This window comes from Zea mays, chromosome 10, assembly GCF_902167145.1.
Source record: "Zea mays cultivar B73 chromosome 10, Zm-B73-REFERENCE-NAM-5.0, whole genome shotgun sequence".
Classification (NCBI taxonomy): domain Eukaryota; kingdom Viridiplantae; phylum Streptophyta; class Magnoliopsida; order Poales; family Poaceae; genus Zea; species Zea mays.
This window is the reverse complement of record NC_050105.1, coordinates 147,893,844-147,913,871: the sequence shown is the minus strand read 5'-3', so window position 1 is coordinate 147,913,871 and position 20,028 is coordinate 147,893,844. Positions and strand designations below refer to the sequence as shown.

Below are 20,028 nucleotides of genomic sequence, written 5' to 3'. Positions count from 1 at the left end.
GAGCATAAGATTTAACAAACGTAGTTCGAAACACAAACAACAGACATAGTTCCACAAATGCATAAAACATAGAGTTCAAAAAAAATGCACATGCAAAGTCTAAAAGTCCACAAAGTGAGCTCCCCCTGATTGTGATAACCCCATCTTCATCTTCATCTCCCCCTTTGGCATCAATTGCCACAAAAGAGGGGCCTCACTGACCACCAGGTGGAGGACGAGGGTACATGTTGTAGTAGTGGGCACTGAAGGAGTCAAACACAGAGGTGAACTGACTGAAGTCATTCTAGAGCTGCTGCTGCCTCCGATCAAGAGCATGAATGCTGTCGCTGGTAGATAGGGTCTCAAACTGACTGGACAAGGCACCCATGTTATCCTGAAAGCTCTGCTACATGTTGTTCATCCTATTCATAATAGGATCGTGAACAGTCTCTCGAATGTGCATGCGCAGCTCACCAACCTCATCATGCAGACTGTCAAACTGATTACTCATAAGATTTACCCTGTTGACCAAGGTAGTGTGGTGACCATCCATATGGGTCTGCAAGGCACCAATCCGCTGATCCATGTGGGTCATCATACCCTGGAATCTCCCATCTATGTGTGTCTGGAGCCCTTGCTGCATCTACTGGAAGTATGGATCAAAATATCCTGGGCTAGGCTGCTAGAACTGCTCATGCTGAGGAGGAGGTGGAGGAGAAGGCATCTGCTCAGCTGCATCATCCTGAGGATCAGCTTCATCATCATCCCCAGCTGCTCCCTCATCATCAGGAAAAGGAGTGAGAGGCCTAGTGAGAAATCTGACCTCATTCTTGAAAGGTCTAAATGGAGTATGAGCTATCTCACAGCGCCCCTCAAATCTGGTCTTAGCCTTGATGAGAGCCATGATGTATGGAGCATATGTCAAGTTCTGGTTCTTGTCCATCTTGAGGTCATTCAACTGCCTCATCATAAATAGCACCACATTCATCACCTCACCATTCATGATATGGTGGATGATGTTCCAGAACTTATCCCTGATCTTGCCCTTATCTCCACTCTTGGGAAGAATAGTTACCCTAGCAATCTTGTTAATCACAGCAGGGTGGTGCCTCAGCCCTGGAGTCTCACCAAACCTCCTAGGGATGCCTAACCTCACAGGCTCATAGTACTGTCCAAAATCTTCGAAGTTCTCCTCAGTATACAAATCAATCCCAGCTGAGATCATATCATAGTCCAAATTGTTTGCAGTAGCAAACTCATCAAAGGTGGCAGAATACCTCTTGAAGCCAGTCATCCAAGTGATTGATTGTTCATTAATGTCAATCTCAGCAGTTGCCAGGAAATGTTTCACAGCCATCTCACCGAAGTCTGTCTTCTGGCCCATAAAGTCATAGAGACCACATGCCTGGAACTAAGGAATCAATCCCTCCATGACTGACTGACCCAGCATATATTCCCAATCAATAACTTGATGCTTGTAAAAGTTGGTTCCTATCAGAGTTCCCCAGAAAACATCAAATTGAAGCTGAGTATAAAAAATACTGAATATTTGTGTCAGAGGGAAGACCATACTGATTGACTGTCCTCCTGGAACAGTACTCTGCCATAGAGAACCTTCTCTTTGGATATGTCTATCCTGTGACATCAATGGGGTAGTCAGGATGAATATGTGGCGCATCCTCTGTATCCATAGAAACACTGCCCCCAGCTGATGATTGGGCCTCAGAGTCTGTAGCTGGATTGTAATCAGCATCATCTGCACGATGGCGCTTTGACCCAAAATGCCCTGCAAGCTTCTTAAGACCACCCAGACCTCTGCAATAGATAGAAGAGAATGTCCAATGTTAAATAATCAATCACTTCACAGCATTGATATTGAGGTTGTGCTGATCTGCCAGTAGGCGGATGGTCCACGCTAGGGAGCTGGACAGTCTGCGTAACTTATGGCCGGACGGTCCGTGCTACCTTGGCGGACGGTCCGCGACTGTCCAGAGACAATTTTCAAAATCCCAAATCGCCCCAAACACCCCATCACAAATTTGACATGATTACCCATCTAAATTAATTCAAATTTTTGCACTGAGTCCATAATGAACACAATAGTCAATTTCACCAATCAATTTCTTGATATATATACTCAAAATCAGATCAGAGAGCACTTTGGAGAAACCCTAGAATATGTGATCTTGAGAAAAATCCTTGAGAAGTTGAAATACCAAGAGGAAGACATGGTTGTTGAACTCCAAAGAATCTCCCGGACAGTCCGTGCTCAACTTTGATTCACCGTCCGCTCACAAACGACAAGAATCACTTTTGGCTTGACGAGTGTGAGGGAGAGAAGATGAGTGATGAAAGTGACATTGTTTTCTATCTCTGCCCGAGATAACTGCCCATCGCGGACGGTCCGCGTAGGGACGGCGGACAGTCCGCAGCCTGGAAACCCCAAACTGTCTGTGTTGTGTCCCGGACTGTCCAGAACCTGATACGGCGGACGGTCCGTGGTCACAGCCCGGACGGTCCACGGCCTGACACTCAGTTTTCCAATCTTTTCCCACTTTCTGATTTCGAATTTTAAATTGGGTTCATTGCTCAAATATGGAAATTTTGACCAATCTAAAGGTTAGTATGCATGCATATATACATAATATATTTGAGTAACCAAAATTTTTGAATAATACAATTAAGATCAAACAAGAATAAAAAATTCATCAAAATTATGCAATAAATAGCTCAGAGAGCACACTCTAAAGCCCAAATGCAATACTACACATGTATACTCAACTTCAAGCCACGTTTGAGAGATCTATCACATTCATTTCACTTCTCAACTTGCAAAACCTTGTTTCATCCAATGGCTTTGTAAATATATCCGCCAATTGATCATCCGTGCTAATTGAATATATAGAGATATCTCCCTTTCCAACATGATCTCTTAAGAAGTGATGCCTTATATCAATATGCTTCGTTCTTGAGTGTTGGACCGGATTTGTAGCCAATTTCACCGCACTCTCATTATCACACATAAGAGGCACATTCTTGAATAAAACCCCATAATCCAATAAAGTTTGCTTCATCCACAATAATTGAGCACAACAATTACCGGCTGAAATATATTCCGCCTCGGCGGTAGAGAGAGCGACCGAGTTTTGCTTCTTAGAAGACCATGAAACAAGAGACCTCCCAAGAACTTGACAACATCCGGAGGTGCTTTTTCTATCAACCTTGCAACCCGCATAGTCCGAATCCGAATATCCAATCAATTCAAATTGAGCACCTTTTGGATACCATAGACCAATATTGGGGTATGCTTCAGATATCTTAAAATTCTTTTTGCGGCTTTCAAGTGAACCTCTCTAGGTGATGCTTGAAACCGAGCACACATGCATACACTAAACATAACATCAGGCCTAGATGTGGTAATGTAAAGTAAACTACCAATTATTGAACGAAAAAGTTTTTGATCAACAATTGTACCTCCCTCATCTAAGTCAAGATGACCATTTGTTTCCATAGGAGTCTTGATTGGCTTTGCATTTTCTAAACCAAATTTCTTGAGCATGTCCTTCAAATACTTAGATTGACTCACAAAGATTCCATCTTTCAATTGTTTGATTTGAAGACCGAGAAAGAAGCTCAATTCTCCTATCATAGACATTTCAAATTCCTTTGACATCATTTTGCCAAACTCCTCGCAAAACAACTCATTAGTGGATCCAAAAATAATATCATCAACATAAATTTGACAAACAAACAAATCTTTACCAACTCTTTTAGTGAATAGGGTAGTGTCAACCTTCCCAATTTTAAAGTCTTTGTAAAGCAAGAAATCCCTAAGCCTTTCATACCAAGCGCGTGGAGCTTGCTTAAGCCCATAGAGAGCTTTAGAAAGCTTGTACACGTGGTTAGATCTTTTGGGGTCCTCAAAACCGGGAGGTTGTTCCACATACACTAGTTCACTAATCTTACCATTTAGAAAGGCACTCTTTACATCCATTTGGTAGAGCTTGATATTATGAGCACAAGCATAAGCAAGAAGAATCTGGATTGCTTACACTCTTGCCACGGGAGAAAATGTCTCACCGAAATCCAATCCTTCTATTTGAGTATACCCTTGTGCCACTAATCTTACCTTGTTTCTTACTACCAATCCATCTTCATTGTGCTTGTTGCGAAACACCCATTTGGTACCAATAACATTGTGGTTCTTGGGTCTCTCAACAAGCTCCCAAACTTCATTACGGGTGAAGTTATTTAATTCCTCATGCATTGCATTCACCCAATCAACATCAAGTAGAGTTTCATCTACACGGTTAGGTTCTATACAAGAGACAAAAGAGAAATGTTCACAAAATGAAGCAATACGAGAGCGAGTTTGAACACCCTTACTAATGTCACCCACAATTTGATCAACCGGGTGATCTTTTACAATAGAGTGATGGATTCTTGATATAATTTGAGAATTACTAGTTGAAGCTTGAGGAGGAACCGAATGACTTGATGTATCTTGACCATGAGCATCCTCAACTTCATTATCTTGTTGGCTTTGGTGAACTTCCTCATTTAAAGTTGAAGAGGATGGAATGACAACCACACTATCATCATCATCTTCCTTTGGCTTTATTTCACCAATAGCCATAGTTTTCATAGCATTTCTCAATTGAACTCCACCAACATCATCAAGATTATCATTTTCATCTTGAGATCCATTTGTTTCATCAAACTCAACATCATATGCTTCTTCGATAATACCATGAGTCTTGTTGAAAACTCTATAGGCCTTGCTATTTGATGAATACCCAAGTAGAAAACCCTCATCACATTTCTTCTCAAATTTAGAGAGCCGGCTTCCCTTTCTCAAAATATAGCATTTGCAATCGAATACTCTAAAATATGAGATATTTGGCTTTCTACCAATAAGCAATTCATAGGGAGTTTTCTTTAAGAGCTTGTGACAATAGAGCCTATTTGATGCATGACAAGCGGTGTTTATGGCTTCGGCCCAATATGAATCCGACACATTATATTCCGCAATCATTGACCTAGCCATATCAATTAGAGTCCTATTCTTCCTTTCAACAATACCATTTTGTTCTGGTGTATACTTAGAAGAAAATTCATTTTTGACCCCCTTGTCATCACAATATTTATCAATTCTAGCATTTTTGAATTCCGACCCATTGTCACTTCTAACTTTCTTGATATCAAATTCAAATTGATTTTGAGCCAACATAGCAAATGACTTGAATGTTTCAAACACATAAGATTTATCCCGAAGAAAATAAACCCAAGTGAATCTAGAATAGTCATCCACAATCACAAGGCAATAGGAATTACCACCAATACTCACAAAAGATGTTGGTCCAAAAAGATCCATGTGAAGTAATTCCAATGGTCGATGAGTAGACATTTAGCTCTTATATGGATGAGTATTTGCCACTTGCTTCCCGGCTTGACAAGAGCTACATAATTTATTGTTCTCAAATTTCACATCTTTCAAGCCGCGGACTAAGCCATGTTTGGTTAATTGATTGAGTTGCTTCATTCCAACATGACCAAGTCTTCTATGCCAAAGCCATCCTAGTGAAGCCTTAGAGAATAGACAAGTTGTAAGCTTTGCCTCACTAGATGAGAAGTCAACTAGATAAAGATTTTCATATCTAAAACCTTTAAACATTAGATTGCTACCATCAACACTAGAGATAAGAACATCATCAACGGTAAAATTACAACTAAAGCCTAAATCACATAATTGAGCTACGGATAGCAAATTAAAATTTAGGGACTCAACCAAAAGCACATTTGATATCGAGTGATCATTAGAAATAGCAATTTTACCTAAACCTTTGACCTTTCCTTTGCGATTGTCTCCAAATGTGATACTATCATAATTTGAGCAATCTTCCTCACTCATTTGAGTGAACATCCTCATATCCCCGGTCATGTGTTGAGTGCATCCAATATCCAACACCCAATGATTTCCTCCCGTCTTGTAGTTCACCTACAAAAACAAAATCAATCTCTTTTAGGTACCCAAACTTGTTTGGGTCCTTGGATGTTAGTGACCAAGGTCTTTGGCACCCAAATAGCTTTCTTCTTGGTGCCAACAATTGAAGTACCAACAAACTTAGCATGAATACCACTAGCATTATGCGTAAGAACATAGCATTGATCAAACTTAGTGGTGGATACGTTCTTGGACTAAGGACAATTTTTCTTGATGTGTCCCTTCTTGTGGCACTTGTGACACACTTTGTCACATTCCTTCACAAATATAGTCTTTTGCTTTGCAAAAGCATTCTTGTCTTTCTTAGGGACATATCTAAGATTCTCATGTTTAAGTGAGCATCGTTGACTTCCTAAAATAAAATCCAACTTTGCTTTTCCACCATAAGCCTTCTCCAAGTCATGAGTTAGAGCATTTACTTTTCCTACTAACATTTCATTCTCAACAAAAATTTGTGATTCATCACAAGCAATGTTATCATTCTCAAGAAATTTTTTGCATTTATCACAAATAGAGTTAGTAGGTTGTGGTTCACTTGTAGGACTATCAAGTAAGTCACAAGTGACTCCAACATCCTCAGTGACCACCACAACTTCATGCACAAGAGATGTGTTTTGAACTTCCATAAGCTTCTCACAATTCTCTTTTAGCTTGTTGTGAGAAGTCTTGAGCTCCTCAAAAGACACTTGAAGGTTTTTATACAATTCCTTCAAGGTCCTAAACTTTTCTTTTTTCTTTGTGCATGTAGTCGTCGGCCTCACCCAACATTTTCACAAGATCATCATAAGAATAACCATCATCATCAAGATCATCAATATCATCATCATCATCATCATCTACATCATTTAGATCGGTTATGATTTTTACCGTAGCATCACCCTTTGCCATGAGACAATGAGGTGATGAGAAGAGTGAAGGAGCCTCCGTAATGGCGATTCCGACATTAAGCTTGGATGAGGTGTCATCATCATCAACATCCGAGCTAGCATCTGAGTCCCACTCAACTAGATAGGCTTTGCCATCCTTCTTCTTGTTGTAGAATTTCTTCTTCTTCTTATCATCTCCATCTTTGCCCTTCTTTTTCTTGTTTGGGCAATTCATGGCAATGTGACCGGGCTCCCCACACTCAAAGCACTTTCTATCATTGAAAGCATTCCTCCTTGATGATTGGCCTCTTCTTGATTGACCCTTTCTCTTCTTCATGAAATTGTTGAACCTCTTTACAATGAGAGCCAATTCTCCATCGCTCCCACTTCCACTTCCTTCATCCTCACTTTCTTCCTTTTCAATAGCCTTAGATGCTTTTGCTTTGAGAGCTATTGATTCATTCTTCACTTTCTTTGCTAAGCTTATGGCCTCGGCTTGAGACTTCTTGAATATGTCTTGAGTAAGAATTTCTCCCAAAACTTCGGTTGGAGAAGTTATGGTCAAGTCACTTCTCACTAGCATTGTCACAATGGTGTCATATTTCTCCAGAAGGGATCTAAGGAACTTATGAGTGAAATCCACATCCGGAACATCAAGACCAAGTTCCTTGAGCTCATTCACTATTTCATTTAACTAGTTGAACATGTCGGATACACTTTCATCTTCCTTCATAATGAATTGCTCAAATTTCCCTTTGCACACATATAGCTTGGCACTCTTCACAATTATAGTTCCTTCATGAATTTCCATTAGCTTAGTCCAAATCTCATGAGCGGTTATGAGATTCTTGATACGGTTAAACTCATTGATGTCTAGAGCATCATAGAACACATTCATGGCTTGATCATTGGTAAGAATGTTTTCATTGTCACTAGCCGATTGTTCATCTTGCTTCAACACAACAAACCCATCCTTGACAATTTGCCAAATCTTTCCACCCATTGCTCTAAGATGCATTGACATTCTTATTTTCCAATAGTCATAGTTATTCCCATCAAAATGCGGTGGCTTCCCAATGTGCACATTGTTGTTGCTAGCCATTTTGTCCAACTCCAGGATGATTAGATCCACAAACAATGGAGTCCTCGGCTCCGATACCACTTGTAGGATCTAGGACACCGGCTAGAGGGGGGGGTGAATAGACGGTTTTGACTAAAAACAAAGACACTAGAGAAATTTAATCAATACGACAAGAGATATAAATTCTCTAGCTACAACAAGTAAGCACTCTATGAGAAACAACTATGATAGTGCTAGAAATGAGAGTCAATACACAAATTACTAACTACTTGTGAAGTAATAAGTAATGCGGGAAGAGAATTACACCGAATTTTATCCCGTGGTATCAGTGATTTGCCGATCACCTCTAATCCACGTTGAGGTGGACTTCAAGCTCTCACTTGCTCCTCTATCAAGACATGGCTTGATCTTTGAGCCAAGTGGACAAGAAATCGCTCAATACCTCGATTCTACTAGCGTCGCCTTTGCCGCTCCGGCGAGGTAGGCGCGAACCCCTCACAATCAACACCGCGGCTCCTCCACAATCTTCTTGGAGAGCTCAACGGAGACAACACCCAAGCCGTCTAGGAGGCGGCAACCTCCAAGAGTAACAAGCCGATGACGGTTGCCCGGTGTACCACCTAGTGCCTCAAGAATCACCAATGGATGCAAATGCACTAGGAGCTCTCAATCTCTCACTAGAATGCAATCCCAAGCAAAGAGTGTGAGAGAATGAGTGGGAGAATCACAAATGAGCTCAATGTGTGCTAGGAATGGCCAAGAGAGTCCTCACACATGAGCTCCCCTTCTATTTATAGCCCACCTCTCAAAACCAACCGTTATGTGCAAAAAACACAGCTTCTGCGCACACGCGGACGGTCCGCGCCCTTAGGCCGAACGGTCCGCCGTACCAGTAATGGCTAGATTTCCCATTTGAAACTTGTTAGAGTTGTCAAAAAAAGGCAGGTCCAGATGGTCCGCCTCCCACGGCCGGACGGTCCGAGACCTAGCAACTTAAACACACCCGAGCCCTGACCAAGTTGATTTGCATGTGCGGACGGTCTGCCTTCCAAGGCCAGACGGTCCGCGACCTGGGAGATAGTACTGTCCGGGTTCAGACCCCGGACAGTCCGTAGTTCATTCGACCAAAAACACACAGTCCCTGCCCAAATCTAATTTGGCACCTGTGAACGGTCTACCGATCCCAGCCGGACAGTCCGCACAAACACACAGGGACTGCGCAAACTTAGACCCTCTCTGGTTAGGACTACGGACGGTCCAGCGCCAAGGCCCGGACGGTCCGCAGTACAAACATGCTGGATCTCTCCGAAAGAGACACTTTGGACCCCTCTGGATGGATCGCGGACGGTCCGGCCTCCTGGCCTGGACGGTCCGCCGACCCTAAAACTTAGCCACTTTTCAACCACGCTTTTGAAAAGATTTTAACTCTCGAAACCGGAAGCGTTGTTAGTCCTCATGCAAATGCAACCACTAGATGCTCTATGAGGCACTAAGTTTTACACAGACCAAAGTCATTGACCCCTCTTAATAGTACGACTATTTAGCCTATTAATCCGGCCAATTCCTTCTCTAAACTCCTGGTGACCGGCAAAAAAACAAAAACCTATGTTATACCTTTGCCTTCACCTGATCCACAACCAATGCTTATAAGTCTCCAAGACTTTCTGTTCTCTGTGGTCCAACCTGCATTCTTATTTCTCCAAGAATTGTTAGTCCACAAATGGTTGTCATTAATTACCAAAACAGGGGCCTAGATGATTCACACACTCACCGCCGTCGAAAAGCTACATGCCCTGGCGGCTGAAGCCGCACACCCGGATGGCGAGGGAAGGGACCCTCCAACCCCCTGTGCCAAGGCACCTCCAAAGGCGCTGAAGGTACAGCCGTCCGGGATGGACGGCGGCCCCGTTAAGACCATCCAGGTTGGAGCGGGCTCCTCCCAGACTACCCGCATCGCGGGGAGTCTAGGGGAGAAATAGGAAATCGCACTCATCGCCTTCCTCCGGGCAAATGTTGACATGTTCGCATGGGAACCGTCACAGATGACTGGGATCCCCAGGGAGGTGATCGAGCACCACCTGAAGATTAACCCTGACGCCAAGCCGGTGAGTCAGAAGCCTCGAAAGCAGTCCATCGAGCGGCAGGACTTCATCAATGAGGAAGTCAGGAAGCTGCTGGATGCTGGCTTCATTGAGGAGGTCCACCACCCAGTGTGGTTGGCCAATCCAGTCATCGTCCCCAAGGCTAATGGAAGCTTCGGATGTGCATTGACTACACTAACCTCAACAAGGCATGTCCTAAGGACCCCTATCCACTTCCACGAATAGATCAAATCGTGGATTCCACCTCCGGGTGTGACCTCTTGTCCTTCTTAGATGCTTACTCTGGTTTCCATCAGATCCAGATGTCTAGGCAGGATAGGAAACATACTGCTTTTGTAATAGTGGATGGTCTTTATTGTTATGTTGTAATGCCTTATGGTCTGAAAAATGCCTTGCCAACATTCGCACGAGCCATGAGTAAGACCTTTGGCGACCTAATTAGGGATAAGGTGGAGGTATACATTGATGACATCGTAGTCAAGACTAAGAGAGGGTCAACCCTAGTGGAAGACTTAACCCTGGTATTTGACAAGCTGCGCGCGACGCGCACGAAGCTGAACCCAGAGAAGTGCGTCTTTGGTGTTTCTACTGGGGAGTTGCTAGGATTCCTGGTTTCCCACCGGGGCATCGAGGCAAACCCAGAGAAGATCAGGGCAATCAAGGCAATGAGGCCTCCTGCCCGCATCAAAGACGTGCAGAAGCTGACGGGATCACTGGCGGCCCTTAGCCGCTTCATCTCAAGGCTGGCTGAGAGGGCGCTACCCTTCTTCAAGCTGCTGAGGAAGTCTGGCCCATTCTCTTGGACCGAAGAGGTTGAACAAGCCTTCCAGGTGCTGAAGCAGTGCCTTACATCCCTCCCCATATTGGTGGCTTCAGAGCCCGGGGAGGTGCTATATTTATACCTTGCGGTGGCCACAGAGGTGGTCAGCATGGTGCTGGTCGCTGAAAGGCTGGGGCAACCTCCCAGGAGGACGACGAGATTCCCCAGGGAGAAGGTGCTGGTCCACCCATCACAGAAATGACGGAAATACAAGAGTCTGGAGGCCCGGGACCAGTTACTGGGGTCCAGACCATCCAGAAACCGGTCTACTACGTCAGCGAAGACCTCCACGAGGCAAAGGCCAGGTACCTTGAGACGCATAAGCTTATCTATGCTATACTTGTTGCATCCAGGAAGCTGCGCCACTATTTTCAGGCACATAGGGTTGTGGTGGTAACCTCTTTTCCATTGAGGGACATCCTCCACAACTCTAACGCCACAGGTAACATCGCCAAATGGGCTGCTGAACTCGCTGAGTTCCAGCTGGACTTCCAGCCCCGCCATGCTGTCAAGAGCCAGGTTCTGGTAGACTTCATTGTAGAATGGACCCCTTCCCCGAGCGCTCCTGGTGGACTAGATCCCGGCATGGGCCCCCCACAGGCGGAGCCTAGGGCTCCGGTCTTCACCGGACCCCACTGGACGCTCTTCTTTGACGGTTCCGCCCGTGCACAAGGCGGCGGGACCAGAGTGGTCCTCATCGACCCAAGCGGAGATCAAGTGAAGTACATGGTGCACCTTGAATTCAAGGCCACCAACAACATGGCGGAGTATGAAGCTCTGGTCTTCGGCTTGACTGCGGCCCTATCCTTAGGGGTCCGCCAGCTCCTGGCAAAGGGGGACTCCCAGCTGATCATCAAGCAGGTCCGTGGGGAATGTAGCTGCAATGAGCCCCGGCTCGCGGCATACCTCCTCCATGTAAGGAAGCTGGAAAAGAATTTTGATGCCTTGAAACTGCAACATCTTCCTCGCACCAATAACTCGGTAGCAGATGAACTCTCTGCGAGGGCATCAACTTGGGCACCCGTGATGAGGACATCTCTCCCATACAAATAATGCATGGACCGACAACACGAGCACGTGCACGACAGCTAAATCTCCAGGTTCGTTCTAACCTAATCAATTGTGTTTTAGAGCTTACGCTTGGTGCCATGGATGTTTTGATGATTAGGAACCTTGGAGAGGACCAAAAAGGACTTGGAAGAGGCCAATATGTCAAAGAGGAGAAGCTAGGACGTTCACAACAAGAGAAAGCCAAGTCCGACTCAACTACGTCTCCACCTCGAAGTCCAGGACCAGTCTGCACTAAAATGAACGCCCAGGATGCATCCGAACTCCGATTAGGTTGGGCTTTATATGGATAGAAAGCTAAGGAGATAAGCTTTCCAACCCAACTAGAACCACCTTAAAATTCATCCGGAGTCAACAGGAATCGTCGAAACAAGTCAGCATTCAGATTCTGTTTTGGTGCTGTGACACCGTCTGTTGGGCTGTTGGGCCGTGTATCGTGTTGGAGCCCATTAGGGGTGCGACCAGAGGTCACGCATGCCCCTAACCTCTATTTTACCAGCAGCCACCACCATATTAGGGTTTGGGTTTTGCTTAGATCATATCTGTCATCGAACAGTGTCGTCGTTCATCGGTTTGTGAGACCCCACCTCTTGATCAATGCAGTTTTGATTGCGTTCTTCCTGTTCTTGCTTGTATTCTTGATTGCGCTTGCAGGGATAAGCCTTCATGGCGAGGTCACTCATGTGTCACGGGTGATAACCAACGGAGCAGTGGTATAGTGATTGCGAGGAGCCGTTCGCTCGGAGCCTTGGATCATCAACGTCGAGATCTCCACTCAATCAAGTTATCGTACCTCACGGAAGATCGGGCCTCGCCATTCTATCAAGTGGTATCGAGATTCTAGGTTGCCCGTGAAGTACAATCCTACCATTAGATTCATTTTGTTCGTCCTATAACCCACAAAAAAGCCAAAAAAATTACGATCTGTTTATCCCGACCTAAAACCATCGCCTTAGCCTTTGCACAATTCAGTTTTAGAGTCTGCAGTTCTGAGTTTGTGTCCTAGGTTGAGTTTGGTTGTTGGTTTAGATTTGTTTTGGTTCAGTTTGATCCTTTCCATCCGCTTCCATCCTACAAAATCGACCTCCAAAATAGATCCCATCTACAAAACCGATCCTAACCGATCCTATTTTCTCTCATCATCACGTCCTTATCAGATTAGTTTCTATCTAGTTCGGTATTTTGATCATAACTCTCGCATACGAACTCGGAATTTAGTGTTCTTGTACTTTCTGGAAAGCTTAGAAAATTATCTACAACTTTTATATTTACGAGACTTCCATAAAATATCATTATCGAGGAGTTATCTGTCTTGGAAGTAAATCTGTTTGTGATCCTAAAATTTCGAACCAGTCTGTATTTCAGGGTCAATATCTCCCACTTATTTTATCCAAAATAGGCGATCTCCAAAAGAAATAGAAAAAGAAGATCTACAACTTTCATGTTGTGAGTTTTTGTGTTTAAGTTCTCTAAATTTGTCAAACAGTCTGTTGAAATTAGAGCAGAAAATCTGTGATAGACAGACGAGAATTTTTTTGAGACCCTTGTGTTATACCTTGTTTTTGCGGCACTCTTGTGAAAAAAAGAATATAAAAATGCAAGTGCAAAAAAAGCCGCACAAAACAAAGAAAAAAAAGAAGAGAAAAAAATTAGAGAAAAAAAGAGAAAAAGAGTGCGCATAAGCAGGAACACCATTGATCTATGCACCTCTGTGATTGTTTTTCATTCCAACTCGTTCCCTTGTTGTTCCTAGATCCTTGTCACCTCCTTTGTGTCTTCCTCCAACTGTGCTAATACATTCTCTAGGCCAGCAACTAGGACGAGTACTTTGGACACTTATTCAGCATTGCTATCTGTTACTGACTTGTGTGCCACAGATATATATTTAGTAAGCCTTCCCAAAGCTCCACCTTTCTCTCGAGCAGAACAGGTACTCCTTTGCAATCACACCCACGCTCTAAGTGTTGTTACACCGTCCACCGTTTGCCACCTGCAGTGCTGGTAAGAACCTTGTAAGAGCGGGGTAAGACGCTTCACAACTTGTGTTCCACCACCACCCTTGAGAGTAGTTGTAGGGTTCACACCTTTTGCTTGTTGCCTTTGTTTCTGTTTTGTACTAACAATGACAGGAACATCCCATCTGGAGCTCCGCGACATGATGAGAGCTATGTGTGATGCACTCAACATGAACACTGAAAGGTTGAAGAGAGTTTCAGGACTTGTTGAACAGACGGATACGATGGAGACTCATCTACCACAGCCTACAACTTCTTCCGCAGGTGATTCTATTCTTGCTTTTCCATCTTATGATGGTATAGGTGCTGAAAATATATTGAGTGGGAAACTAAGATAGATTGTCTTTTTGCAAAATATTTTATGTGTGAACGGAAAAAGATCAAAAAGGCAACTAGTGTTTTGACCCATTATGCTTTATCTTGGTGGGAGTCCTTAACTCCATCTGATAAACCACAAACTTGGATTGATGTGAAAGCACTTATGAGAGAACAATTTGTTTCTATGGATGATACTAAAAATAATTTGAGTAATTCTACTAATGTCATGCCTTCAGATAAATCTAAGTCGCCTTTGTTACAAGAGGATTGTCTTGTTGTTCCTTGTGATAAAGAAGAATTGTGTGTTGATAATACTATTACTTCTATACCACAACTAGAGAACAAACTTGATGTTGTTGCTTCTGATCCTATCAATTGTGCCAAAATTAGAACATTCAATCCTATAACTAGTGTGCATGATGAGCTGAAATTGTTATCTTCTTTAAATACTTTGGGTTATATTAAATTTGATGTTCTATGTAATCTAAATAATTTAGAGGAGAAACTTTCTTTTAGTGCTGAATTGTCATGGTTATCTAAACATACATATCATATTATTGGAAGATATAATTGGAAAGGAGAATATATGGTACATCGAGTATATATTTGTTCAAATATGAAATCTCCTTTTATCATTAAACAATATGATCAATTAGAGGGCTGTGTTAAAGCTAACCATATCACGTCCAGTTCCACTTGTCCTTCTTTGTATGTTTTACAACAACAGGGTCAACTTCAAGAAGGGGAGCAAGGTTGGACGACATCAAGCACTACATCAACACCTTTTGCAGGCACCAACGACTTTGAGTCGAGGACGACTCAAAACCAAGAAGGGGAGAAAATGATGAGTACATGTACGTCAACTATTTGGTCAAGGCACAATCAATCATAGAGTCCCAAGCTCAAGGTGAGTTCAAGTCCAGTTTACTGTGAGCATTGTGGCTGTAATCCAATATGTTTTTTGCCACACTTTTGACTGGAAACACATAAGTTCAATTAACAATTAACATGAAGAGCCTGGAGTACGTGACTACTACTACTACTATTATTATTATTTGTCGGTGTTTTGAACCCGGGGGTCTCGTCCGACTAGCGAATTTTTGCCGCGTGTCCTTGTCCCGGATGGTCGATGCAAGAGATCACACAAGATTTATCCTGGTTCGGGTAAAAGAAGGCCCTACATCCAGCGGGGGAGGAGACTTGTATTATCTTGCACCTAGGTGCTTATAGCAGGGGTACAAGCTGGTCGAGAGAGGGAACGTGTCCCAAGTCTCTGGTGTGTGATTGAAGCAAGTGCCAATATCGGTGGTGAGTGAGGAAGGAGCGGTGGAGTGTCGTGTGTTCTTCCTCTTGTTCCCCTCTTTCCTCTCCCCAGTGAAGGCCCCGGGCCCTCCCTTTTATAGGCGCAAGGAGGAGGCCCGGGTGTACAAGGGGGCACTGTGCTATTGTTGTGGCTTGATCGGGGGAGGCGTGTTCGAGCCCTGTAGCGGCGCGGCCGATCGGTGGGGGCCTGTCCGAGCCCTGTAGCGGCGTGGCTGATGGAATGGCCTTCTCCTCTGAGAGGATGCCCGATCCCTGTAGCGACGTGGCCGATCGGCGGGGGGCGTGTCCGAGCCCTGTAGCTTGTCCTTTGATTTGGTAGAGAGCCGAGGCCAGTTTGGGTGCATGGGAGTCTTCCCAAGCCCGTCTTGTACAGGGGTACGGATGAGACGTATCCGAGAGCGTCGAGTCGGAGTGGTTGAAACAACGCTTGGTACGGCAGAAAGGTGGATTAGACGTCGGTCTTGTTGTCTCTATAGCCACTGTTGCGTGATTCGTGGAGAACAGGCAGCGCACGCGTGTGTTTTTGTCGGGGCATTTGGCCGAGGCTGGGCTCGGGAAAGGCGGAAACCTCTCCCGAGGCCGTGACCGAGGCCGAGTCTGGTATGTAGCCATACCTTGGAATAGAGGCAGGAGAGGGGGTACAGTGCCCCATATCCATACTCTGACCAGCGTCGTGGTGGGCAGAGGTGGATTAGACTGTAGCCATGTCGTCCTTTGTTGACTTTGGCGTCCGCAGCGGGGTAGGTGGTCGTTCAGATCTCATTAAATGTGCACGTCTCAGGGCTAGAGGGTATCGGCCGAGGCGAGCGCACCCGAGTCTCGTCCGGGATACCCTCGGGCGAGGCAGAAATGTACTTCTTGTCCGAGGCTAGGCTCGAGCGAACCGTAGTTGCGCCGTTGGCTAGTGGGGCATCAGGCGAACTGTAGTTCCACCGATGGCTGGCGGGGCCTCGGGCGAACCGTAGTTCCACCGATGGCTGGCGGGGCCCAGTGAGGTTGGGAGTGCAAAGGTTTGTGGCTTTTCCTCTCCCAGGCATTTAGGGCATGTTCAGCTGGCTGCAAGCCGGCACTGTTGCAGTTGTTTGGACTGCTGTAGCTGCAATCCATAGAGAGAAAAATACTGTAGAAGCCGCAGCCGCAGCCGTAGCCACAGCAAGCCGCAGCGAACAAGCCGTTAGGCGTTTTTAGGGCCGTGATCTAGGTACCCCTAATTATGGTACACGACATTATGATACGATGGAGAGTTTTTCAAACGTTGGTTGGGTTACGATCTTGATGGGTCTGCTGATTAATTTGCTTTTTGCCATCGCTAAGCATCTTTTCTCCATCAGGTATATGAACACGATGATGGGGCTCATGGGCCCTGTACTACTCATGGTGGTCATGGGTATGTATGTAATTCTTCTTATTAGCTTTCTTGACTGATTGATTGAGTTCCATTCGACGAATCGATCTTGCATTGCAGTGGCGGCGGCGGCGGCGTTCGGCATCCCAAGAGCCCCGCCGGCGTTCGGGGTCCGAAGAGGGGCTCCAGAGGAGTACTGTGAGTGGCGCGGACTTTGGGGCGCGGCGCCCAGTCATCGCTGCGCGTGGGCCTGGCACCCCGCTAGGCCCACACGGCAGCGGCGGCAGCCGACTGCAGAGGATCTCATTCCTCCTGCTGGGGCCAGCTGCGGCCATCCACCTCGGCAACACCAACTCGTGCATCGCCGCCTACGACTTTCGCCCCGGGAGCCACGAGTACTACCAGCTCTGCATCCCCTCCTAGGTGGTCGTCATGGACAACGGCACCATCCTCTCCGGTGAGGCTGCTATGAACCACGCCGCCGTCAGCCCCGGTACGGCCATCTCGGGCTTCACGCGCCTCCTCAACCAAAAGCTCAAGGACGATTTGGTGAAGAGCGAGATGAAGCTTTCGCCATCGTACAAGTTCTCCGAGAGGGAGGGACGGGCCGCCATCCAAATCCAAGCCGCCGGCGGCGGCCAGGTCATAGAGTTGTGCCCCCTAGATCTCGCCGACATCCTCTTCTCCGAGCTGAAGCACAGGGCGGAGGCTCACCTGGGCTGTGAGCTCTCGGCTGCTATCATCGCCATGCCGCATCACCTCAACTACAACGGAAGGCAGGACGTCGTCAATATGGCAAGGTACGATGCTGGCTTCCGCCGGGCCGCCAAGGCCATCGACCGACAGATCGCGGCGGCCGTGGCGCATCACCGCCACACGGAGCAAGGTGACGGCAAGGCTATCCTTGTCTTGCGTGTTGGTGGCCGCACGTCCGACGCCGCCATCTTCAAGTTCATCAATGGCGAGGCTCGCTACGTCATGGCGTAGGATGATATCTACTTGGGAGGCAAGTAGTCAAGCTCGAAGACAGATCAATACCTACTACTACTACTACTACTATAGAAAAAAATCGATTCTCTTGCTTGCTGGGTGGGATGCAGGTGACGACTTCACGGCGCGGATCATCGACTACATGGCGGAGCTCATCAAGGAGCCGCACCAGTGGGACATCAGGCAGGACGCGGAGGCGCTGCGCAGGCTAAGGGTGTCCTGCGAGCACGCCAAGAAGGCATTGAGCGACCAGGAAGAGACGATGGTGCAGATACATGTCACCGGTGTCGAGTCATCGGCGCCCCTCGCGGGCCAAGCTGGAGGAGCTCAACCAGGACCTGTTCGACAGGGTCATGCGACTTGTGGATGGGGAGTGGGTGGCTGCCCCGGCCCCACGACGAGAGCCGCAAGGACATGGTCGATGAGATCGTCCTCGTCGGTAGCGGCGCGAGGATGCCCAAGCTCCATCAGCTCGTCGAGGACTACTTCCATGGCAGGCAGCCAAACAGCCGCAAGGGAGTGGAACCAGAGGACGCCATCGTTCGAGGCACCGCCATTCTTTCCCGTCCTAAGGCGGCGTGCTACCTGGAGGAGTGCTTTGACTTTCTTTACGGCAAGGACGGTAGGGGTCTTCCAAGCTTTCTTTTCAGAACGTCCGATTAATTAATCGACTGATCGCAAATACGAAGCCGATCAGGGCGATCATCTCGTGGTTTGCACTATTTATTGCAAGTTGCATTCGTAATCTTGCATTTTTTTCCTCCTGCAGGACTTCCTCTGGGATGTCATGTCTTGATTAGTTTAGATAGAGCAGTAATCGACCCCTGGCCAAGGAGTCATATTGTTTGTTTTAACTGTTCTGTTCTAAAGTCTTTGTAATATATTGGTAATGATGGATAAACTCTTTCGTGTTATGCCCGTGAAACCCGTTATCAACTTCAATGTATAAATTCTTTGAGTTTTCAATCTGTCTTGCTATGTCTTAAGTCTTCACGGGGCCCCCGGGGGTTCGCCGGGGTTCCTTTTACTTGGCTTTTTTTTTCTTTTTTCTCTGAACCTCTGTTCTTGCATTCTCCCAGTATTTATTCTGCTGTAAAATGTTCTTAAGAGTTAGTTCTGAATTCGCATCTCTAGCTAATCAACCCAAATCAACCCATAACTAAGTTCAAATACAATATGTGCAGATCGATAATCAGTTCTCTGATAGCCCACAACCGGTCATGTTGTCATTTGAGGGCAGTCATAAGGGAAAAATCGAACCTTTTTAAGAGTAAAGATACTAAGCTGAAATTAGCAAATAGCATTCTTTCCAATACCACAGAACCTGTGCTGCAGTTTGCTGCAACTAAATGGAGAACCAAAGATGTATAATTTGTTTCCTACCAATATATAAACATAAGGTACTCCTTACTCTTTGTTGATAATTCATCATATGTAAACTTGTCGTGACACTTTTTGTTTGTTGCTTGGCAGTCTAGCACTTCTTCGCCTTGAACTTGAAGAACGGCTTGTCTTGAGCATTGACGGAGGGAAACGATTCCTCCGGTCGGGTGGCGAAGTGCACCCGCCCAAAATCCTGAGATGAGGAGGGGGCTTAAGCGTTTGCCTGGCTAATCCGATGAACAAGGACACAAAGGTTTATAGTGGTTCAGGTCGCCGGAGCGTAAAACCCTACATCCACTGTGAGTGAGTTGTATTGCTTGAGCTGCGTGTGAGTGTATGAGCGTGTGTAAGAGTCTGTCCCCCTGTAGTGCTGTGTGCCTTCCATTTTATAGTTCAAGGGAGGCGCTTACATGGGAAATGAGCCCTGACAGGTGGGCCCAAGAGTACGAAAATATACTATACAGAATAGCTAATCTTCTGTCGGTGGATAAGGACTTTGCCTTGGTCGTCGCGCGGATCTCCCGACCAGCCTCTCCTTCGCCCTGTCTTGTCGGTGTGTGGGCGAAGGCCTGTTACTATAGGGTGCGGCGTAGTCTGGCATGCCGACAGGTGTAGGGGCGTGAGAAGCAGCTTGCACTGTCACGTTCGGCCGGGCATTGTAATGGATACGATATCCGGCCGAACGGCGCTTAATGATGGTGTCGCCCGCGTGCGTGGGTCAGCGACCTCAGTAA

The 20,028-nt window shown here is 45.9% G+C and overlaps 1 pseudogene; it reads left to right on the top strand.

Annotated features, from left to right (window-relative positions):
• The first annotated feature begins 9,684 nt into the window (after positions 1-9,684).
• On the top strand, positions 9,685-19,768 carry LOC103642942 (heat shock 70 kDa protein BIP5-like; annotated as a pseudogene).
• The last annotated feature ends 260 nt before the right edge of the window (positions 19,769-20,028 follow it).